Source organism: Varanus komodoensis, unplaced genomic scaffold (assembly GCF_004798865.1).
Source record: "Varanus komodoensis strain SLA01 unplaced genomic scaffold, ASM479886v1 scaffold43, whole genome shotgun sequence".
Classification (NCBI taxonomy): Eukaryota; Metazoa; Chordata; class Lepidosauria; order Squamata; family Varanidae; genus Varanus; species Varanus komodoensis.
The window spans coordinates 6113771-6139104 of NW_025335985.1; the positions used below are offsets into that span (position 1 = coordinate 6113771).

General features: G+C 46.1%; 1 protein-coding gene across 2 annotated transcripts in view; it reads right to left on the reverse strand.

Moving 5' to 3' along the window:
• Nucleotides 1-25334, reverse strand: part of UBAP2 (ubiquitin associated protein 2) — a 115113-nt gene that overhangs the window by 89484 nt on the left and 295 nt on the right. Inside the window, exon 1 of one of the 2 annotated variants that reach the window (XM_044443837.1) lies at nt 914-5498. The exons of the other annotated variant lie outside the window; for it this stretch is intronic. The gene's annotated coding sequence lies outside the window, so the exon portion shown is untranslated. Of the gene's footprint in view, nt 1-913; nt 5499-25334 lie in introns of those variants that run through there. 2 annotated transcript variants of the gene reach the window in all.

Consider the following 25334-nt stretch of genomic DNA (forward strand, 5'->3'; position numbering starts at 1 on the left):
CTCACTGTTGCTTCTTGACCCACATATAGGTTTCTCAGAGACAAATACGATGGTCTGGTACTCCCATCTCTTGAAGAACTTGCCACAATTTGTTGTGATCCACACAATCAAAGGCTTTAGCACAGTCAATGAAGCAGAAGTAGATGTTTTTCTGGAACTCCCTAGCTTTCTCCATGATCCAGCATATGTTGGCAATTTGATCTCTAGTTCCTCTCCCTGTTGGAAATCCTGCCTGTACTTCTGGTAGTTCTTGGTCCAGGTACTGCTGGAGCCTGGCTTGTAGGATTTTGAGCATCACTTTGCTAGCATGTGAAATGAGTGCAAGGTAGGTTAGGTGAGGGATAAACTGTGAAGTTTGCACAGAACACAGAAACGAAGAAGAGGTTAGGAACATTGGAAGCTGCCTCACACTGAGTCAGAGCACTGGCCCATCCAGCCTTGTACGACCAACACTGATTGGCAGTGGCTCTCCAGGATTTCAGGTGGTTCTTCTGTTGTGCCCGGAGAAAGTACTTGAGATCTCTGCATACAGAGCATGTGCTGTACCATGGAGCTATAAGCTTAAGGACAAGTTTTGCGGCAATTTATGCATCATGGAGACTGTGTCAGCACAGTCCAGCCCTTTAACAGACCAGCAGTGTGCAAATAAGCCTTATCGGCCCACAAGGAAGCAGTGCCCGTGTCATCTCCTGCCCATCCCTGCTGGAACTGGGGCGAAAATAGTAAGAGATCTGCAGGGAAGATCAAGGGAGCATTTTGCCAGTGGCTTTGGTAGCCTGACTCAGTCATTAGCGTTCTAACCGTCACTCTAAACACTCTAAACTGAGTCACTGCAATAATAAAACATCATTTAATGACAGTCCATAAGCTTCTTGAAAGCCAAGAAGAAAGCTAGTCAGTGACCAAACAATACCTGGATTGAAGTGAGTGCGGGCAAGCAAATCACTGGTGCAGTTTGTTTTCAATGAAATCTTTACTGTGGCGGTCAAGTATCATTAGTCATCTAACAATGGCCTGTCATCCTTTCTGGGGTAGAACTGCCTGTTCCAACAGGATCTGAAAGCAAACACCCACGAAGAAGCCAAATGTAAGGAAAACGTGTGTATGTTCAGCTAGTCTCCCGCTGCACGTCAGCTGCAAGATCCTCACATGGTCCAAGGGGATGCTACCTGGTAGGCAATTCTACACAAGGCATTTTCGCCCTGTCCGCTACAGCTACATGAAGTGGGAAAACAGGGGAGCTTGTCCGTCGTTGTCTGTTCTCTCACTGAGGAAATCCAATCAGCTTCTCACAAAAGCCACTGGGCTGAGGATGTGAGGAGGAGGAAGCTTCTGCCAGAGTGAGCTATTTGGAGCAATGCGATGGGGTCACCTGCTTGCATCACCTGAACTTACTTTGCCCCACAATGGACCCTTCTCTGGCTTTTGGCACCCCATGTTCTGGGTTTCTCCCTGGGAGTGATGAGGCAAAAGCCCCCTCTGTGAACAAGGGGAATCCAATGGCATTTTGGTCCTGTCCAACCCCCTGGTTCACGTGTCATTAGACAAGTCCTGGGCTCATGCAGTCTGTTCTTCCCCTTCCTAACCACCTGTTTTGCACAAGCCACAGTTTGCCGATTCAACAGTAACAGCAAAGAACTGTTTGCACTAAGCAGGGAGCCTCAGAGGGAACTGGTGTCAGGAAGCATCACCTGTGCCAAGCATTACCTGCAAACCAACAAAAACATAGAACAGAGGAGTCCAAAAACCAAGCCATTCTTTCCCTCCTGCTAAGACGTCCTCTGGGTGAAATAACCCCATGAATCGAGGCAGGTAGCAACATTCCTTGTGTTTCACAACCTCACTCGGTGACATCCAGTTCCCTGGAAAACTAAGGATTACTCGGCCGAGGACATTTGGGAATTTCTCAGCCAAGCCTCTGTTTTGAGTACATCCAGGCCTGTATTCACCAAATAAGACAGGTTTAGATTTAAGGGCCCTACTCTGATTTCCATAAATGACATCCAAGGTACAACAGCCACAAACCCAGTTGCTCGAAATTTACTTTCAACAGCTCGGTTCTTATCAACGTGGCAGTGGAGAGGGAACCAAAGAGCAGAGAAACAAGATCAGGATATTATACACTACTCTTAGCACTCTCCTGGACCTTCTAAGATATTCTCCCTCCCTCTGAAACAAGTTCCAAGAATTTCCCTAGAACAGAACCAGAGAAGCCACCCTTGCTAAAAATAGCCACGCTGACGGTTCAGAAGTTAATCAGGAGATCACAAACAAACACTCTCCTAACACCCTGGCCAAGAAGCATGTCTGGTTCCAGGGCATAAAAGTAATGGAGAAACTTATTTCCTTGAAAGAAGACCTAAGAAAGAATTCCATCTCATGGGCAGCACCGTAAGTATTACCTTTGAAACAATAAAAGAACCATTCACAAAATGTAGAAGGAAACATCCTGAATCATCTTATAAGAAAGATAATAACTATTACGATTACTTCACTGGGAACCAAAAGATACTGTAAGCAAATGTTTCAAAGATGAAAAAGCGACCAGAGTTGGATTACCAGTGCAAGAAAAGTCAAAGAACAAACGTTACCGGGAATGCATACATAATTAAAACTTTCAGGATTCAATCCTATGCTTGTTTGAACAGAAAAAGCCTAAGGAATGCTGGGAATTATACATCATTTTTCCATTTTAAACAAGCACAGGATTGTGTCATAAACTGATTTAAGGATCATTTGGATGTGTCACTTTCTAGATAGTCTTTGAAACTATAATTCCCAGAGTTCCTTGTGGGGAAGCCAGCAAACCAGTTTATGATAATTTACATTTCTTGTACAATTGCCACCAAAACCAATGGCCAGCTGTGTTCTTTGTTCCCATCAGTTTTACCATTTATATTGATTACCATGTAATCAATGTAATACCATTTACAGAGCATTTACCTGACATGTGTTTTTCCCATTTTCTAATTCACATTGTTTTAATCAGGCTGCCAGTAAGACGAGACTATAGGCAGCTGGGGATTTCTCAACCAATTCAGTTTAATGTAACCTTGAGGGAAGCTGTTAAAACAAAATGGCATAAATGCCATGAAAAACTTCCGTGGAAATGCCCAGATCAACATGAGATTTATATACACCTGCAAAATGCATTTTCAGATTTGCAGGGGAATGACACTAGTTTATGCTTTCACAAAAACATCAGAGTCAAAGAACTTTAAAACCCAGAGCAAAAATAGTAGAGACACTACAGAGAAGACTCGTATCATTTGGGATGTGAAGCAAACTAGGCGAGCACAGCCTAAAAGTGCAGGATCCACTTCCAAACCTACGAGGCCAGTAAAGGACTCTGCTCAGAGTGCCCCATATTCCAGTTTTGGCAAGACAATGACTGCCGCTAGCATTACATTTCTGCACAATCTCTGGGATAGATTGATAATGCTCTTTCAAGTATTTTGTGTGCGCCAAATTGACTCCAGAAGGCCACACTAGCTGCAATCTCTATATTTTGGGTTTCTCTTCCCCAGAGGACTGGCCAGATCTTAACCATCTTTCTGGAGTAGCTTTTACTCAAACTGAGTTTTAAAGTTCAGGGGCAACATAAGATAGTTAATACACAATTATTAGTCCCAAGCTCCTATGATACAACTGGCTATTAGCACGATCGATGGAAAAGATGGCAGAAGATTATCCTCTTGCCTAGACTTAATCTTTTAGGAAGCTGCACAGGCTGACTTCCATCCTCCCCTGGTGTATTCAGACATCAGCTGCAGCTGCATTGGGGTGTCAGGGGTCAAGTGGAAGTCAATGCCCACAATGAGAAAGCTAATGCTACAGTAAGAGATCCAGCCCAGCACAGCGGCTAAACGCCTGAACCCTACGCTGCCTTCCGAGGGTCCCTTTTTCAGTCTTTGCAGAAGCTGTGCGAGCTGCCTGGCACGGCACCTTTTCAATGCAGAGGGAAGGGCCAGAGGCTCTGAGAATATATGCAGAGCAGTCTGAACATTCCAGTTGAAGAACACTTAGAATTCTTATTCCTGCCCTGCCCCACATCACAAGAAAGTAGGCAACATCAAGAGATTTTTCTACCTCACCATGACTCAGGCTGACTTTGCCTACAACAAATGTTCTGCAATTCAAGTCGAAGCTCACATGTCTCCTTTCTCTTTAATCTCAATCAGATGCTGTGCTGGAGCGTCTGCCTAGATTTGCCTGCTGAATAGCAAGGGGAAAGAAATTGTGCAGCTGATCCATTAAATTCCATCCTCTTCTCTCATTTATTAATGAATGTACTTTAGCTTCTCCTTTCTACCCAATAAACCCTTCCCCCTACCTCTTCCTTTAAGCTATTAAAGGTGCCTTATTTCTTCCCTTTAGTGATAGCTTCACTATTGAAGTCTTAAATATTATGGGATTTCCATTTCTATATAAATCCCACCCTTCACTTTTTCCAAACACCTCTCAAAGACGCATGGACTTCTCCATCCCTTTTTCCCCCCTTAAAAAAAGTTGGATGAAAAATGCATCTTGCTTTGGATTCCAAGCCCCTCCTACTAATTAAATGTAAAGAAAAAGCAAAAGAACTATTTAGAAGGCATATTAAATTTTACAACATTGCTGTTTGACATATGCTACCACCTATACTACTTTCTGTGAACAGCCATGATACGCATTTTTCATCATGACAGTGTCAATATAAGTATTCTCAGGGAAGGATATAGCAATATTTATTCATTCTCTATACTGCCCAATAGTCAAGGCCCTCCAGGTAGTTCACAACAGCACATTAAAATGCACCATACTAAAATATCATAAAAAACTTACCCTACAAAATTTAAAACCAAATTTAAAACAGGTACAGACAATTACAATAACTTAAAATAAATTCTTAGGGTTGATGCTCCCCCCTCCATATTTCTGCCTGAGGTTTTTTCCCCTCCGGCAATCAAATGCCTTCTACTTCTCCGTACATCACTTTCTACAAATTGGGATGCTCTTGGAAGACAAGGCCCTTTAAAGACATGCATACAGTGAAACTTTAGAGCATGTGCTGATTTTCAGATCTGTGTGTCTGTTGTTGCTTTTGGTCCTTTCTTCATGGCAGGGTTATTTATCACAATACAGCGACTCTTGAGGAGCTCTAAGGACACACTGAGCTCTGAGGCCTGCACTAAAGAGAGGGAGACCCAAAGGATTAGAAGGTGCACCCTCCTGTAAGGCACACATGCATGCATCCCTGAAAGACAGAGAGAAGACCCAGGGTGATCTCAGTAGGTTAGAAGGCTGTGCAGAGAACGACAGAATGAAACTCAACAGGGACAAATGCCCAAGTCCTCCACCAAATGCACCACTAAGAAGATGGGGAATACTTGGCTCAACAATCCTGGAAGTGAGAAGGACCTCAGGTTTGTTCCAGGTCACAAGCGCAACAGGAGCCGGCAATGTTGGCTCAGAACCGAGTATGTTCAGCCTTGAGAAGAGGAGACTGGTGGGGGAGGGCATGACGTTGCTGTTAGTCGCGAAGTCGTGTCTGACCCCTCGCAACCCCATGGACAACACTCCTCCAGGCCTTCCTGTCCTCCACCATCCCCGGAGTCCACCCAAGCTCACGCCGGCTGCTTCAGGGACTCCATCCAGCCACCTCATCCTCTGCCCTCCCCTCCTTCTTTTGCCATCTACTGTTCCCAGCATCAGGCTCTTCTCCAGGGAGTCCTTCCTTCTCATCAGGTGGCCAAAGTATTTGAGTTTCATCTTCAGGATCTGGTCTTCTAAAGAGCAGTCAGGGTTGATCTCCTCTAGGACTGACCGGTTTGATCGCCTTGCGGTCCAAGGGACTCGCCGGAGTCTCCTCCAGCACCACAATTCAAAGGCCTCAATCCTTCGGCGTTCAGCCTTCCTTATGGTCCAGCTTTCACAGCCATGCATTGCAACCGGGAAAACCATAGCCTTGACTATACGCACTTTTGTCAGCAGGGTGATGTCTCTGCTTTTCAGTACGCTGTCTAGATTTGCCATAACATGATATCCCTCTGTAAATATCTCAAAGGCTGTCACAAACAGGAAGGCCAAGGTCTCCTCTTGTTGATAACAGAGTGCAGGACACAGAATAATCAACTTGGGTTGCGATAACCCAGATTCAGGCTGGACATCAGGAAAAGTTTCCTCACTGTAAGAGCAATATAACAATGGAACCAGCTGCCTGGAGAAGTGGTGGGCACTCCCACACTGAAGACATTCAAAAAGTAACTGGACAGCCACGTGAGTGGGATAGTGTGACTTGGTGTCCTGCAACAGCAGGGGGTGGACTGGATGGCCTTCATGGCCCCTTCCAACTCTTCTATTCCATGATTCTGTGAACCCCATCAACCCATCCAGCCCTTAAATACCTGACTGCTGCTTCCATCAACTTCATAACTCACACCTCTGCATTTCTTTGAAACAACCAACACACCAGGACACTGAATAGCAGCACTTTTAACAATAAAATAAAATACTGAAACAAATAAAAACAAGCAAAAGCAACAACCAGGACAATCCAGCAATGAAAAGCCTGGAAAAAAAATCAGAATGCTCAGGGCAACTGAGGCAGCAGAGTACGTGCCCGGCGAGCCTCTCTTGAGGAAGCCACAGCAGAGCTGGGCCAGTTACCACTGCCTGTGCTCGGAGGAGGAGCAGTCAAGGGTACAGGTGAGCTTGTAACAGGTGGGCATTCACTCAAGTACCTGGCCCCCATCTTTAAAAAGATGAGCTCCAGCATGGCCTGGGGGACACTGAAGATACTCCCACTGACCGGTCCTGGGGACAAGTCTTGCAGCTGCATTTTGAACTAGCAGTTCTGACACTGCAGACTTCAAAAGGCAGCCCCACATGTAACACAATACGGAGGTCTATCCTGGGTGGGCAACTACAGCCAAGCCAGCTAAGAGGGCTACGGTTGGCGCACTGGCCTTCACTGGTAGCAAGCATGCCAGTCCATTTGGGATTCCGGGGCAAAACTGGACTGAGGGGTACCCAAAGCTGCAAAAGCACTTCAGCGGGAATGCAGTCAGATTGAACGCCGTCTCCCCACTTAGATGAGCCACTGATCTCCTTGCCTGGCTGTGCTTTAGTTTATTGTTCAGCTCAAAAAGATTACAAATCGAATATTTGCAAAAAGACAGCATACAAAGGCACAGTCCCCACATATCAACATAAAATTTCCAAATGTGTTAGGCAAGCCTAAGCGACAGGATAGCTCAAGCCGCCCCACTTTCTGCAAACTCTGGTTTAAAAAAAGAGACACTCGGGTAAAAACAAAGTCTAACACTTGGCCTCAACAGATGTATCAACACGGTTACAACACTGGTACTTCCAGCACACCTAGTTCAACACGCCTGGAATACAAGCTCCCATACCGATGAGACAGAGTGGAAGGCGAGCGGGGAGAGAGGTCCCTTCCATGGACCTGGCACAGCTGGAGTCTGTGGGGAAGAGCGAGCCTGCAGTGGAAGCCATTAATATCAACCTTAAAGCCAGGTAAGTGAATGTGTTCCGCCCAAGCTACATGGAAGGGGCGGCGTCCGACGGCCGCTAACTACCAAGGTCTCTTCGGCTCCTCCACTGAGGGCCCTCCGGCTCACGAGCACGTGAAGGGGGATGAGTTCCCATCCAAGCTCTGTCAGCTGCCGTTTCCGTGAGCTTTTAGAAAAACTCCATAAAACCATTTGTTTCCTTTGCCTTCTTGAACACCGATTGTTTTCAAGTTGTGCTCGGTGTGGTATCTGCGGTCTGCTTATTGTCTGCACGGCGATCGTTATAAACGATACGCACAGTTGGATCCCCACATGGCAAGGGGGTAGCAAGCGGTGGAGACAGCCTCTGCCCTGCCATTCTCCAAGCTTTGCACATTTCACCAGATGGGCTTTTCAGTGATGTACAGCAGTGCACTTGGGGGGGGGGATGTAGCTGGAGGTAGTTCAGGTCTCCTCCCCACCCATCGGAACTCCCCCAAACTTCTCCCCTGCGGTTGCGTTTCCTGAGAAGGGAACGAGCGAGTTTCTTTCCACACTAACTGTGAGCCCAAGGGAGAGGGAGAAAGCCCCCGCCCCCAGGCTCCCCTCCAAGCTGGCAGAGGCTTCTTCAAGCCTGGAAGGGTTTTTCCAAGCCATCGCATTGCCTCTGTGAGCATCCCAGGGTTGCCTTATAAGACATTTTTTCATTAGAAAGTTTCTCCCCGAGTTCTTTTGAAGCACACAAACTGGGCACAATCTATTATGGACTTTTCCTGTACAAATGCGTTCACAAGGAAGCTGTTACGAAACATTTGCCACACTGCAGCTACCAATCGTGAAATTCTGCTTTCACAAAATCTTCCGTTTTGTGTGAACCTGTTGGAAAAATCCAACTACCGGTCCAAGCAACGAACGAGGCAGATGAAGTGGGTCCCTGACCTACAGGGAACCGGACCACTTGACAACTTCTATGGTTTACAAATTCTTGCTTTTGGAACACAGACCACCAATTCACGAGCATCCCACTTTTCACAGACTCCTAAATGACGTGCATCAAGAAACGCTTCTCACTGTTAGTGCCACCCCCAGCTAAATGTAGCGTCTGTAAAGATAAAGCACGTGGTCCCTTGTAAAGATTCCAGGGTATGAACTGAAGGCATTCTTCTGAGAGGTAGCTGCATACCTACCAAAACATGGCTGGGAGACTGCCTCAGAACCCTATGCTTGACCTGAATTTCATCACAGAAGAAAGCAAGACATAAATATTGTGAGCTCACATTAAGATTTCACAAGAATTTTCTCCTGGCAGAAGATGTATGTAGATGCATTTCACTCAAACACACAGAGAGTACTCTAAAAAGAGGGCTACTAAATATATACCAAAGCCTGAGCATAATAGAACTCCACAAACAGGAATCCCCAAATCCCAAAGTTAGCTGGATCAGATTTTCCTGTTGCAACAGACACTGAGAAATTCCCGGCATCATTACTTTGACAGCCTCATGCAGTTTACTGGCAGTGTCAATGGGTTTTAACTTACAGTACTTGCTGTAAGTCAAGGTGTCATCATAAATTAATTAGCAAAGCAACTTCACAGTAAGTTTTAAATGCATAGCAGCATATTTACTTTTCAGAGGCACTGAAGACATTAATGGCTTCTGCATGTTAACAAAAGCAACTTCCTTTACAAAAGGCCTTTTCCACCATTTTTGTTCTGAAATACCTAATGCCAAAATCAACTGTTATATGAATTTCCTTCTCAATATATCAAGGCAGCGTGTACTGCCAAACAGAGCACAGGTGGCCAGTTTCGCCTGCCGACCTCCCAAGTTTTGTCCCACCCACCACCACAGGGGTCACAAAAGGTCACAGAAGGAAAAATGGGGCGAATGGGGCAGCATAAAAATGTTTTAATAATAAATAAATAAATAAATAAATAAAAACATCCAACCCATTCAGCTCTAGGAGCTGCTAGGTCCCCAAAATCTTGGCTGCCACCAAGTCCTGCAAAAGCCTAGGAGTTTGTTAAGAAGAAACCCATGAACTTAAATAGAAGAGTGCCACTCATTTACGTTTTTTCCCTTTAACATCATTACAGTACCCAAAAATCCCTAAAAGAAGATAAAATACTGAATAATAAATACCACTTAAGCTAGCTTTTGCAAAAGCACTTCAAAGTTCAGATGTAGTGGCTTTCTCAGACCCTGAAACCAGTTCAAACCATCATCCTTACTTACCCTAACCTCTCTATGCTCCACCTTCCTCAGCAGCAAACTGAAGACTAGTAACATTTATCCCTGTCCTTTCCAGAATTCTTTTCCTGGCAAGACCTGATAGACAATGCAGTTAAGCCGCAGTTCTGGATCTGTGACATCACACTGCTGTCACAGTCGCCGGTGCAGGGTCAGCACTCCGGCATTCTCTTCAGAACCAGAAATTACTCAAAAGACTGCCCAGCAATAATGCAAAGTTGCTTTGGTTACATCCACTTCAGCCTATCCCTGCTTGCCCAGCGATGAACCACCACCGGGGCACGTGCGGCAGAGTTCACACGGCAGTAAGAGCCACGTGGCAGGGCGGGATGGCGTCGCCAGCATGCCGAGGCCGGGCTTGTACACCACCCTGACAACCCATGGCTCGTTATACAGTTAGTTTAACCCAGCATGGCTCGCTTTGTCATCTGAACCTGGGCATCATTCATGGACGGGACATGCCCCACATGCTGCTCGGGCAAAGCAGCTTCCGCAAGTGCCCCAGAGCGGCTGCCACAGGCTTCCCAGCAGCACAGACCAGTTCCTCCAGCCCCACCCACGTCCGCTGCACGCCAGCCCCCGAGCCCCACAAAGGGCTTGAGGGGGCAATGCCCGGCAGACACCAGCTCATCCCTGCATCTCGGCATCCATGGCTGCCACGAGCAAGAGGCTGCGTTCCCCAGAGCCTACAGCCAGGTGCTGCTGGGAGAACCCCCAACCCCTCGGCAGCTCAACGGGGGCTCGAGGGGGCAGCCAGTGACAGCTGCTTGCGAGTGCGGCTGGGTGGCTGCCATCAGGATGCACCAGGAGCCACTCGGCCAGGGTGCCACAGGCACGGTGCCAGCCTGGCCAAGCTGTTCCTCCGATGCCACGGCAAGTCACACAGGGTCAAGCCAGCCCTGCCGCAGGAAATGGCTTGTCGGGAGGGCTTCCGAGCCAAACCGAAGCCGCCCCGACAACACCATCCTGGGCTTGGAGGACGCTAAGTCAGCCGCCCTGACTGTGAATGTCGTGCAAAGCCAGTCGGGAATGATCCAAACATCAGCGCGGTGGAGCAGGAGGTACATTTGCCAGGTCTACTCAGAAGCAAGCTCAGAAGAACACAACCTGTGCCCCAGAGAAGGGCCAGGAGAACACAGTGCATCCTCACTAACGCCAGTCTGGCACCAGGTAGGCATGTCATGAGCGGAGCTGGCTGGAGCCCGGGGTCAGACTAGATGGCCCAGGGGAATCCTTCTGCCTCACTCCGTTTCTATGCTTCTCTCTCTGCCGGGATTAATGCAGCATGTCTCTGACAGCTGCCTAGAAGTGCTGCTTAGGCACTGTGGGGCTGCCATCATCCTCACTCGACTCTGCTCAGGGCTGCTGTCCCCTGGGACACTGGCCGGACAGCAAAGGAGGGCAAAGCGGGGAGGAGATGCCTGAACATGCCTGCTGAGCTTAACCATTTGTCAGTGAGCGCAGGGGGCCCAGTCTATTTTCAGCCACAGTGGCTACATAATCGCCCGAAGCTCAAAGTGTTATGTGAACTCAGCCCATGAAAAACAGTTAGGTACTAGGAATTAACGGACAAGTTAGGAGTTAGTGCAATGCCACAACTTGAGTCAACTTATGCATGCGGCTTGTTCTTGGGTTTTTTTTTTTAATTTGGGGATGGGGATCCTAATCTTTCTGGATTTCCTCCTCCAAACCTTCAAATCTTTAAGTTTAGCTAAGTCAATTAGTTAATGGCAGAAAGTGAAGAGGAACTAAAAGAGCCTCTTGATGCGGGTGAAGGAGGAGAGTGCAGTTGGCTTGAAACTCAACGTTAAGAAAACTAAGGTCATGGCATCCAGTCCTCTCACTTCCTGGCAAATAGATGGGGAAGAAATGGAGGTAGTGACAGATTTTATTTTCCTGGGCTCCAAGATCACCGCAGATGGGGACTGCAGCCAAGAAATTAAAAGACGCTTGCTCCTGGGGAGGAAAGCTATGGCAAATCTAGACAGCATACTGAAAAGCAGAGACATCACCCTGCCAACAAAAGTGCGTATAGTCAAGGCTATGGTTTTCGCAGTTGCAATGTATGGCTGTGAAAGCTAGACCATAAGGAAGGCTGAGCGCAAAAGGATTGAGGCCTTTGAATTGTGGTGCTGGAGGAGACTCCGGCGAGTCCCTTGGACCGCAAGGCGATCAAACCAGTCAGTCCTAGAGATCAACCCTGACTGCCCTTTAGCAGGCCAGATCCTGAAGATGAAACTCAAATATTTTGGCTACCTAATGAGAAGGAAGGACTCCCTGGAGAAGAGCCTGTTGCTGGGAACAAGAGACGGCAAAAGAAGAAGGGGACGGCAGAGGATGAAGCGGCTAGATGGAGTCACCGAAGCAGTTGGTGTGAGCTTAAGTGGACTCCAGGGGTGGTGGAGGACAGGAAGGCCTGGAGGAATGTGGTCCATGGGGTCGCGATGGGTCGGACGTGACTTCAAGACTAGCAACAACCAAGTCAATTAGTCCAGATTAACAATATGCTATGTTGCTGCGCAGCATGGTGACGGTTGCACTAGGAATCCTCAAGTATATGATGTCCTGCAACATCCTACAATATTCGAGGATTTTATTGCTACCATGCATGCTTACTATGGACAGTTGCTAATACCCAAAGCTGAAGTGGTGGAGCGGGAAGCCTTCGGCCAAAGAAAGGAACCACTCAACTTCTACTTGCACGGTCAAATTCTCATTTCGGGCACGAACAGATTAGCACCAATTTCCTGCCTAAAAACACTGGGCTAAAGCAAATCCTTTGTTCGATGATAGCATTAGTGCCTTCAACTGGGGGGGGGGGGGGGCTCAACTACAGAGTTATAGAGCAAGTGTGATTACTGAAACTAAAACTGAAATGGAGACCTTTTGGATATGGAAGCTAGCTCTTTCTATCCTTGGCCTGCAGGCCCTGCAGGACAGAGTTAGTCAACACATCTGGAGAGCAGCATGGGGGCGGGAGAGGCTGACCTAAACCCACCCAAAGCAAACAGGGGTGCATCCAAGAATACAGTACTCTCTGAAACGGATATGCAAGACTGAAAACTGCCTCTGCTTAAGCAAAACAGCATGCTTCAGCTATTGGAAGCTTGGGAAACACAGGCTGGATTAGTTCATTCACTTACGCCTGATGCAGAGGAAGCAAATCACCTACCTTCATAGGGCTCAGAGAAAGAATTAGCCTTTTCTGGTCATGTCAGTATGCCCTATGACTTTATTTCAGAATAAATGGAATACAATCACACCTGGTACACTAAAGCAGAAAAGGATGCCAAAAGTGTTTATGTCTCACTTAAAATAATATTTAGCATATCAGATACTTTTTAAGGTAGATATCATTTTGAAAATTGAAATCACATACCACACATAACTGTTTACTGTACATGTGATTCAACACAGGAATTAAATAGCCAAAACAGGTCAAAGAAAACGAAAGTGAACTTCTCTTAGATAAAGCCTCAACACAAGTTGCCTTCAGAACAGGAACAGAATCAAACTCTCTGACCCACTTCATTATGTTCCTAAAAACAGCCTGCTCTCAAAACCAAGAACTGAAGGGTTTAGTCCTCAGTTTACTTCTTAAACTCACTTAAATCCCAAGAACAAAATGCAGAGCATCTCAAGTTTGAAGGGAGAGCAGAGGCCTCTATGACTTAGAAAGGGTGACTCAATTATTTCCCATACTCCAATTCACAGCCGTTCAAAGACTAAGACACCAGGAAGCATTTCCTGACTGTCAGGGCAGTGCGAGAATGGGAGCTATGACCTGGGGAAGCCGTGGGCTCTCCCTCCATGGAGACATTCAAAAGGGTTTGGACCAGGGGTCGGCAACCCGCGGCTCCAGAGCCACACGTGGCTCTTGAACCCTTCTGCTGCGGCTCCGTCGCTCAAAACATGCGCCGGCACAGCCCCCAATCTACTCAAGCTCCACTCAGGAGCTCTAGCTAGTTAAGTAAATCAGCTAGTTAAGTAAATCGCTACATTCCTCTGCTAAACAAGGTTCTTGCAGGCTCTTACACGAAATGCTGCTGAAAGGATTCTCTTTGTCCCAATGTAATCTCCTTCATCTGAATGTTAAAAGCTGCCCTTGAGACCTGTCACAATTCACAGCACTCGACTGTTTATCTGCTAATCAGTCACTAAACACACCTATATCATAGGCCAACCATGGATAAATCAAAGAAAAGTTTCTGAAGAAAACCAAATGTTTAATGGTATGTGGGTAGATTCATTTGCTTTTACTGCTGACGAACTTATGGGGTTTGCTGTTTAATGCATGCAGCCCTTTTGACTCTTCAGGAAGCTGTTCTCCTATTCAAAATATATGAAAGGAGTCCTACTAGTTTATAATGTAAGATTAAAAATAACAGTTTTTAGTGAATGAACAAGAGCTGCAGCTAAATCATAATGAAGATATACATAGCATTAAGGTAAAAAACTGTATATGCAGTGTTATCTTCATTTTAGATGTCAAAAGGGTTTTGCGGCTCCCGGTGTTTTCTTGTGTGTGGGAAACGGGTCCAAATAGCTCTTTGAGTGTTAAAGGTTGCCGACCCCTGGTTTGGACAGTCATCTTAATGGGAGGGTGTGATTTCATGCCCTGCACCAGCAGGGGGTTGAACCCAATGGCCTTCACTGGACCCTCCCAACTACTATTCCACAATTCTAAGTGTGCCTAGATTGACATCTGATGAATACTGACTGTTTGAAATTAATTTGCTGACATACGGACATGGGAGGTGTTTTGAGCATGGCTACAAAACTTCTAAACCTTTGAAGCTTCCAGGATGGCCATTAACTCCACTCCCTTCCCCTTAATCTTTAGGAGGTTTTTCAACTTCAATTTTTCCCCATTCCAAAGACTTGAACTGTTTCTTCTAACATTTTTAGTTACTGGTCGTAACGGTATTTAGTGACAGACAATTGTAGTTTTGCTATTTTGATCCAGCATTGTTTGCCATCAAGCCTCACCCTCCACTGGAACGCAGCCACTGCAAACGGGCTGTGACTCTAGAGGTAAGCGTAAAAAGGCACCTGTTCATTTTCAAGCCGGATTGGAGATTTTGGTTTTGGCCTATGAAGACATGGAAAGCCCAGGACCACAACACCAAACAGGCCGGAAGGCACAGAAAATGGTCACTAGAGCCCATTCCCAACGGTGGCCCCCAATTACGGCACCCTTTCCCCAGCGAGGCCTGCCTGGCACCAACACTGTCACCTTTTGGATGCATGGTTTCTCGTTGCTGTATTGTTCTTAGTACAAAACTATATTATTTTAAAACTTTTAAAGCCCCTCAGGACATTTTAGGGGACTTTCATTCATGGGTTTGACACAAGTTAAAGAGAACTTGAGGCACGCAACAACAGCAAAACCGTCCAGAGAGTTCTGGCCATTCCATGGTATACAAACGCGATGCGTGAAAAGAAAGGAAGGCATTGCATTGTGAAAATTCGATGGGAGTTCTGAACAGGGCTTCTAAGAGTTGACAGCTAGCACTTTAGCTGTTCTCTAAGCCTTCCCTCAGGTAGTAAAAGTATTACTGCCACGGGGATTACTACATAGTTAATCCAGATAGTGGGTTGGTCCAGGATCTGCTTGGCATGAATGGAAGAGCTCTGATCAGAGGGTGCCTCTGCTAGGCATTGGGACACCCCCCCTCAACACCACAGTGCACCCCTTTCAACAGGGCCCCCTGCTCCTCTGTGCATCATTTCCAGGGGCCTGGAGGGGCAGGGAAGGGTGCCTCTTCTACCAGTGACACCAGTAAATCTGGGTCTAACCCACTGGGCAGAAGCCGATGTCACAGTGGGGCTTTCTCCTACTCCCCACGTGCTGAATGGGTTCCCTAAATAAAGACAGGAATTTCAAGCTGCAAAGGGCATTGTAAGAGGGGCTGCCGATAAGACGTTCAGGCTGCAACATAGCCAGCTACTGCCACACCGTCTATGCAGAATGTTACCCAACTTAGGCAGTCTGTGACAACTGTCAGCTGCTTGGGAACAAAGCCGCCAGCCCTGGTCAAATATATAATACGCTTCCTGACACTCGCACTGGATACTACCGACCTGCTTCTTTCTAAAGTGTCGGGCTCGGAGGCACTGTCTTACTGCTGCCTTCTTAGAGAACGGATCTCAGAAAATGGTGCTGGGGAGCCCTGTCCAGCAGCATCAGTCTGATTTTAAGGCCCTTCTCTTGGTCCCCCCACCAGAGGTACACCTGGGGGAGCCGCAAGGAAGAGCCGCCTCAGCAGCTGCTCCCCGACTGTGGAATTCCATGCGGAGAAGGACCGAGGTGGCCCCGTTTGCTGTCCTTCCACCAACAGGAAAACCCTTTTTATTCAAGCAGGCTTGGGCATATACGCGGGTCCCGTTGCTGAAAAGAGACCCGGGTGTTCTTTCCATTTCTTTTATTGTTTTTAAATGTGCTATTATGCTTCTGTTTTTATGCCACAGTGTAGATTTTAATCTGTATGTAATTGTTAGCTGTTCTGAACACCATTCCTGGCAGAAAGGTTGGATATACCCTGAACGGCTTGGGACCAGGATACCTGAAGGAGCGCCTCTTCCCTTACATGCCCTCACGCCCCTTAAGGTCTGCGGGAGAGGCTCTGCTCCGGGAGCCCTCTTTAAAGGACAGAAAAAGAACAACTACCCGGAGCAGGGCCTTCTCTGCGGTGGTGCCCAGATTATGGAATGCACTCTCTGGAGAGGTGCGCCTGGTGCCGAGTCTATATTCTTTTTGGCGCCAGGTTAAAACCTTTTTATTTAATGGCTATTTTAAAAATTAATATTTTATCATTAACAGTCGCTTGTTTTTGTTTTTATATAATTTTATGGAATTTGTTATTGTTTTATTGTTTTAATTGTATGTTTGTGAGCCATCCCGAGATGCCGAGGCATGTGGTGATGGCAAATCAGGGTTAAAAAAATAAAGGAAAAAATTTAAAACAGTTGATCGTACCACAGCCCAGACTGCACATGTCGCTTCTTTCTGGAAGTCAGTGCAGCTCACATCCTCCTTGTGGGCTTCCCATCGGTAGATGCTTGACCAGTGGCTGATCCCAGGGCTGGAAGAGGTCTTTTGTCTGGGTCCACCATGGTGGCTCTTATACTTTTAATGAACTGCTGCTCTCCACACACCAGTCACATGGTATGTGCCAGAAGTTACTGCAGCCTGCCAGAAAAGGGCAGAGGAAAAAGCAGTTTCCTGGCCATTACCTCGTGTGTCCATCAAAGCGTATCAGGAGAAGCTTTGGCATTCGAGGAACATACCCAAAACCCAAGTTATCCTACTCAATTAAGACCTGCTCTGCCCTCAAGCCCATTTCATCCTTTCATGCTCAGAGCACATGTCCGACCATGATGCAGTATTAAAATTAATTGTAAAAAATAAAGTCTGATCTCAGTTTAGCATAGCTGGCAGACATGTTCTAAATTGATCCAGTGCACAGACAGAATCGATTAGACCGAAACTTGAGTCTGTCAGGTGCACATCTCCTTATTCCAAGGCCTCCAGTGATCTATGCACAGGCCGCCCCATGGATTTAAGCAGGAAGAGCCACACACATTTGCTTTTAGAATCCTTGCAACTGCTTCTCTAGATTAAAACATTTCCTCGAACCCTGAGGGCAGGTATAAGTTCAGGACAAACACAGGAAAACGCAAACGTGAGCAGCATTGTCTGCAGCTCAACCCTCAACTGGCTTTGCCCTTTTCACCTTGTGCCCCACCCAGCATTCGAATGCAGCACCCCAAAATTTTCCTAGGCTGGAATTCAGCTCTTAGGCAGTTAGGTGATTCTGCAACCCTGCCCTACACACACACACACACACACGCATGATTTTACTGCTATTTCCACATGCACACGGTTTTAAGAAACTCAGGGAAGCATCCCTTTGTTTAGGAATACCTCCTATTCACAATATGCTAATCATGACCCATGCTCACAACTAAACATACTTCTCGAGCCAGTATTTTAAAGCTCACCCTAACCCGTAGCAAGCTGACAGTTCTCAACTGGGATTACTTCAGCAGCGAACAAGCCAAACACATCCATAAATGAGTTACCATACGATACCCTCACTACGAATTTCCATTAAACTACAAAGTGTTGCTCCAGAAAAGGCCCCGCAGCTCTAAATACTGTCAAGCCAAACCTGATCTGAAAACGAGGAGAGCCTGTTTACCCATTGAAGGGAAACACAAGTGGTGCATTTTCTGGCCCTGAAAGGTGCACCCCTGAGATCTTACACTCCCCATCAAGTAAGTTCATCTTTGACATTTTGACTAGAAAATATGGCCATCATCCGGATCAGTTGTAAACCTAACAATAAAGCCCATTGCTGGGGGAAGAAATAGACATTCTGGGTACGTCCGGACTTGTGTCCTCCTGCATTCAAGGACTGGGAAGGCATCGCTGTGGCTTTCCACCAGCAGCTGAGGCAGCTTGAGTCACTCCCTGACATGGCCAGTTAAGGATCACATAACTGGCCTAGGCAAGACTTGCAGAGAGGCCACCAAGTCAGAAGAGACAACAGGCTAGTATAAGGCAGCTTCGCAGGCCACAGAAGCACCAATCTTTTCTCCAATTGTGGGCTGTGACGAGGCCTGATAGTTCAGGAACAGACAACCTGCAGCCTTTCAGTCCAGAGCTTCACTGGCCCAGTATGTATGTATGTATGTATGTATATATGTATGTATGTTTTTATAGACCGTCGCAGTAGCCATATGACTCTCTGGATGGTTTACACAGTTAAAAACTATGAACAAAATTAAAAACACAACATATCATCAAATTCAATAATAAAACCTTAGTAGTAAAACATCAGTACCAGTAGAAACATCCATTCCAACAACAAACGCACCAACCATGTTGACATCAGATACCGACAGATTGGACAGCATCTTATAAATAACAAAATATTAAAATTCACCAAATAGGATAATGAATATTAAAATTAAATTAGAATTGAAACTGTCAACAATTCAAATACCCTGAAAATAAAAGAAGTCTTTGCCTGGTGCCAAAATGCATACAAAGAAGGTCCCTGGTTCACACCATGCAGAGCAGGAGAGCGGCCTGCCTACTTCTTGAATGGCGAGAGCCAACCAACAAAAAAATTGCGGCTTCTTTCTCTGACTTGCTGGGGGAACAGGCTAGCCCAAGTTCCTGGTTCACACACAACGCTAAAGCGAACCGCAAAATTGTGGTGTGCCGTGACATGTGAACCAGGCGGCATGATGGTGAGCGGGATCTGACAACCGCTTCCATTCAATGGAGACTACTTCCCACATCTTCACCAGGTTCATTTTAAAGTTTTTGCTGAAAATCTGTTTTTAATTTGACCTCAGAGCTCTGTATAAAAACAGCTGCCCTTGTGCACAGGTTGCCTTTTGTAGCAGTCTAATACAGGAGGCTGTTTCTCAGTGCCCAAAACCCTCTCAGAGATACAAGCACTAAGAGGGCAGAGAGAAGGAATCTCATGGTATCAAAAGGTGGGGGGGGGGGGGACAACTTAGCAGAAAATATTCCGTGATTGACCAAGTATGAAATTGGGTGGGGCAATCATAAAGCACTGTCAGCATACTGAAGGGATTAAATATTAATTCAACATCACGACAGGTTTCCTCGTGCCTTCAAGGATTGTAAAGGAAGTGATATTCACAATTTCCTCATTTAAACCCAGCCTGTCCTATGTACATAAGATTACCTTTGAATTATTGGTTGTTTATTCAGTTTCATGTTGTACCTCCTTCTCAGTTTCTTATTTTATTTTTCTTTATTATTGAGTGTTTATCTTGGTTGGTTATTATTGTCTTGCTATTTGTTTTATTGTTATTGCATTTGTTGATTTTATTGTATTGTATTGTGGTATTGATTATATTGTAAGCCACCCAGACAGCATATGGCTAATCAGGTGGCATATAAATCAAATAAATAAATAAATAAATTTCCTGGTAGGCTATGCCTTTATTGGTCTTTAGCCAGACCAAACTAAACCCTTTCAGGACTGCAATTCAAACCAAATCAGAAAATCTAGTAGTGTCTTTCTAATGTGAGAAACAGCATTACTTTATGTTTCATATGGATGAAACTGAATTTATAAATGACATGAACTAAAATCAGTGTTTATGATAATAATTACAGACAGCCTTTGCTTGTTATTTCCCTCAAATACAGAAAAATCTGGACAATGTTAAAATTTTAATTTACTAGTAAGATTTGTTTCCCACAGTCTTACAGCCGAACAAGTTAAAAGAGGGGTAGAAAATTATTTTTAAGTTCCAAAGTATTAAATAATCATAGCAGCTCCGTCATATGCCATAATCAGTGAGTTACAGAAGGATCTTTACAAAGGCTCTATAACAAACTAGCACGTCTCCTTAGGTAACATTGTAGTGGTTAACGGATTAAAACGCTTCCAAAGGAAAATACTCTTGTAGAACTGCATTAATAAGGATTTTCTGTTTTACACAGCAAGCAGAGAGGAATAATCACTCTTGAAAATAACCTACACTTACCAACTGCCTTTTCTTTCATAAGTCAAGTTACATCAACGGCCCAGACAGAGAAAACAGAAAAATATTTTGTTCCATCCAAGCAGCCATATCCATTCAGTATTTGTATTTCAAAAGTACCAAATAAGAACTACATGCACAGCATGATTTAAAATAAACATTTTTCTCAAAAGGGAAAACCCAAAGGAAAAAATCCTCCACTTTAAGAAATAAGATTTTTTTTTAACCCAAGAATATATAAAAACTTTTCCAACACTCCAAAAAAACACTCCAGTGATCCTAATGCAAGCTGTTCCCTTTATTCAGGCTAGCAGCAATTCCAGTGACTCTGTTAGAAAACAGAGGGTACAATGATGAATGTAAACCCGCATCCTATGAGGGGTGGGGGAGCAGCAGCAGGACAATTTTGACCTTTCATCCTCCTGCCCTATATTTTTATCCAAATAGGCTTTTTACCCACCTATGTGGGGAGGGAAGGAAGCTGGCAAGACCACAAGGTACCTCTCAAGTTTGTTCCTCTCCCTGCCTACCTTCTCAGAGGTTGCGTTTCCAACCTCAAAGAGCAGCCAATGTGTTCCTTTTGTGCCGGCTAGTTTTGATTCCTCTTCCAAAGCGGAAGCACTGACAAGGACCTCAGAACAGGAAATCTAAATATTGTATAGCTTCTCCGAGCCTGTCCAGGAACCATAAGATTGGTTCCCGAATTAAGTTGCAAGAGAAGGGAATTTACTGTCCAGGTTTCCTCAAAACCTTTCTCTTAATCAGGGTTACAGGGTCGACACAAATAGGAAATTCCAGAGCATAAGCTCTCTTCCCACAAAAATGGCATTAATGATACAGTCAAAGCACATACCGTGTTAAGTACATGCAACACAGTTTATATCCAAGTTCCCAAAGGGTAAGGAAAAGTTCAAAAGTTAAAGGTTGTAGCATTATGTCTGAGGCTGCAGCAAATATTCGCAGTGACTTTACCAGTGAGTTAAGGGTCACATTTTTTCTACTGTATTTGAGCTGCTTTTCCATGCTGGTCGCTGCTTCTCTCTCCTTCAAATCATATAGGTTTAAACTGCTCTGTGAACGCCATTCCAGTCTACTGAAAGTAGCACTTTTTCTTTTGCTGACATAGGTATAGACCATTTTAATTATGGAAAGGATTGTCAAACGGACTAAAGGGGCCTTGGCACATGATTCTCACGGAACAGCACTTACTGCCATCTACTAATTTGCTCCTAGAATTTACCATTTGGAGAAGCTCTTCTTAGCAATATGGCCTAGAGCCCACACTTTTTATTAAGTGGTCTACTAAGATCTCATGCAACTTTAAAGTGGACCACATGATTAAAAAGAAAATACTGACAACTGCTAATCTAGGTAATAAACTAATCTAGGGCAGGATACAACAGTATGGCGAGCGAAGGCAACTGAGAGCAGGAATTCAATGCAATGTATAAATAACCAAACAGTTTCCCAAGGTGTGCCAAGGTTGTCCAAAAAGGAAGTATTTTTAAAAGCTGTTAGAAATGTTGGTTAAAGATGAAGAATATTTGAGTCAGCCCTAATTATGCCTTGGTCCATCATGGATCTACGGTGTGAAACTTGCCAACACTTACATGTCTGCACGTAAGAATTTTACAGCATCTATGAGTCTCTCTAAAAACATGTCATTCCTTCTCCACAGTGTAAAGAAATATAGTGGGGTCTTATTTATAATCCATATATTACAGAAGTATTTTAAAAATAGCTGGGGGAAATTACTTCAACAGCACCAAGAAAAGGCTGCTGAGGATGTAGAAGTTCAGGCCAAAGGAAATTAGCCAAAGTTTTCAGAGCTCTGATTCTTTTCCAGTTACGTCCAGTTTTGCTTGTGATGTCTTGGTAGTGTAACGCATTCCTAGGACTACTTGGAGTAAAACAAATTCAACATTAGGATGTTTCTCACAGCAAGGCAAAATAAAACCACTCTGAAGAATCAATTTTAGATCCACACTTCTGTGTAACTATGACAAGTTCCACTAGAAACGGGGTGAGCATTGCCAGCACTTCAGTGAAAGGGGCCCCCAAAGCATGGGCACTTGAGAGCGAGGTTAAGCTCCGTATCAAGGCAAGGCACCCCCAGATATGTGAGGACCCGAGTGATGAGTGTTGTCACAGTGCGAGGGACATTGGCAAGTGACAAGAGATCAAATCTAGAGACTTTAAAATTAGGCTCCTTACCAGTTAAATTTCAGCCTAGGATGCAGCAGCAAGTAAGTCCACTACATCCAACCTTAATGTTTCATGTATCAGCAATTTCAGGAGTCCGAGTAAGTAGCAAAACATCGCAAGACCCTCTGCCCATCAACCTCATCCCAAACTAGAAAACGACTGGGATTCCCCCCCAAGCTCAACCCACCCCCCACACTGAGCAAGAGCCCTTCAGAAACAGCAAGGTACACCGACCCTTTGCTGCCTGAAGGACCAGAATGGAGAAAAATTGAACTTGAAGGACATGCTCAAGCCCAATTCTTCTCGCCTGCAAATTCTCAGTACAGTAAGCCAACCCTATCACCAGACCCAGAAGCCCATTGAAAGCTAAGCTTTTAATATATCATGCACAAGCTTGGACTCTGCCAAGGCAGATGTTTAAAATCGAGAGGAGAAGCCTCTCTTAATGGCTTCTAGCATGCGACAAACAATATATGCAACTTGCACGCAGCATCTCTGGTGTACAGACAGGCACACAGCTGGCTAGCCAAGCAGCCAAACCTCTGTGGACAGATGCCAGCCACAGCAGTGCAAAAATGCCTTCGGAACAGCCACTGAACAAGCGTGCTGCAACACCATCTGAAACCCTTCCTGTTTCTTTCTAAGATGTCCAGGATTATGTTTAGAGGAAGATAATACAGATAAGAGAAGAATCTGGGAGCCTGTGATTTTCCACTATGGCTAGACAACACTTTGTAAATGCTAGCTTAAATGCATTTGAAGAAGTAACAGCTCAGAACTTATTTACTTGTAACTGATGTGGAAAGAGCAAAAACTGCTCAGCTTGAGCTCCTGGCTTTTGTCCAACTTGTAGCAAAAGTATGTTTAAAAAGTATTTTCATACATAATTGTGAAACCTGCCGAATACAGAAAAGGCATTTATTGGCTTACAATTATCTGGCAAAAGGGAAAAGACAGGACACCTTTTCTTTCTCCAGATGTTATTTACAATCATTTACATTGCACGCATTTACTATAGTTAATGGCAACTTGAACACTGTAAGTATATCTAACACTTGTGCAAAGATTTCACACAAAACTAAAGGCATTGCTTGATCTGCCTTTACATACAAAGCTTGCCTAGTAATTAATGGTCAAAAGTGAAAGATCTGACATGTTAAGGTACTATAATGAGCTGCTAAAATACTAGGATTGCAATCCTATACCCACTTACCCGGGAGTAAGTCCAAAACAAAATAGTGGAGCTTATTTCTGAATAAACATGCATAGGATTACACTGTAAATCAACTAACATTTTACAATGTAATTTTAGAGAGGAAAGGGTTGTTTTCCTCCATCTTCTTACATTTCCTTCCTTTCCTCCATCCAAATCTAGCTCCAACTTGGAAGAAGTGAGAGGGAACAGCACTCAGAACTGGCATTCTGTTTGTCCAACCAAATATATCTAAAAGGGTATTCTCTCACTTGTACTTCTTTAGTACAATTATTTCTTTTATTCAAATTAAAGAAGCCGGAAGCGGCAGCAACTGATTGTTCTGCAGCACCAAGGGGGCAGGACTTGTTTCCCGGCCAGAACAACAGATCAAGTTAACAGTCAGAAAATTCACAAATGCTGCCCGATTCCGTTTCAAGATCCTCCATTCCTTCAAGAGGGTACGGGCCTGGCTGCCTGCAACTGCTGCTATATATTTAAACATTTTCATACTTGCCACTATTTCTAAAACTTCCTGTTTTCTAACTTCCAGAGCTCACTCCAATCAAAACCGAAATGCCAGATGCCTCTTTTCAACTTCCAACACGTTGGTTACTGGGTCACTGTTGTTGCTGCCATGTAAGGGAGAGCGTGAGGTGTTTGTTGCTGCTGCTGCTGCTGCTTTGTTTTGTGAGTAACTGTAAGGATGCAGCCCTGCCCGGCCTCCGTTGCCTCCGAAGCCCCACATTTCGGCGACACACAACAGAGGCAGGTGTGAGGTATAACGAGCAATGAAAGGAGTGTTCCCGAGGGCTGCCCTCGGATGACCTCCCGCTGCTTAAGGTGGTGCCCTCGTTTGCAGCAGCCTCTCCAGCACCAGTGCCACCTCCGGCGCTCCAAGCAGCAGCAGCAGTTTAGGTGGGATACACGCGCGCGCGCACTCACACGTGCCCCTCCAAGGAGCGCCGGGAATCTCGCCTGGCTGCGGCTCCTCCTGAAGCCCTTCACGTGCACTAACAGCCCTGCCGCCCGCGGGACGCGTCCTGCCCGCAGAAACCCGGTTCCCAGCAGAGGCGCAACGGGAGCGTGCGAGACGCACTGGCAACAGCCGCTACTGGGAAAGGGGCCAAGCCTGAGCGGGAGCCCGAGCGGCACCGATCCAGGGAAAAGGATCACCGCCCTCCCAAAATAAAACCAGGCTCAGAGGAAGGGAAGCTGCCTGGTCCAGCCCCCCGCCATGCGGAGCCCTCCTGACTCTCTCTCGGACTACAGCCCCAGTCGCGCCCGGCGGCCGGCCGGCCGGCCGGCCGCCCTAGGTGGGGCCGATGGGAGTTGTAGTCCGGGAGGTCCGGAGGGCGCCCGCTTGGAGGGCACGGCCGGAGAGAGGCGGCGGCAGCTCCGCAGCCCAGCCGGCCGCTCCCCCCCAGCCGGGGGCTGCCCAACTTCTCGTCCCGGCGCCCCCAGCAGCCCCGCTCCGCGGCGAAGGGGGCGGCGTCCGCGGCGGGGGCCTCCGCAAACTTCTCCCGTCCCTCCGGCGGGAGCGGGCTCCGGGGGGGCGCCAAGCGGCCCGCCCCCCGCGGTCCCGGGGACGGGCCGGGGCCGGCCGCGCCGTTCCCCGCCGCGCCGGGTGCCTCGCGCGGGCGCCCCGGGAAGCCCCCC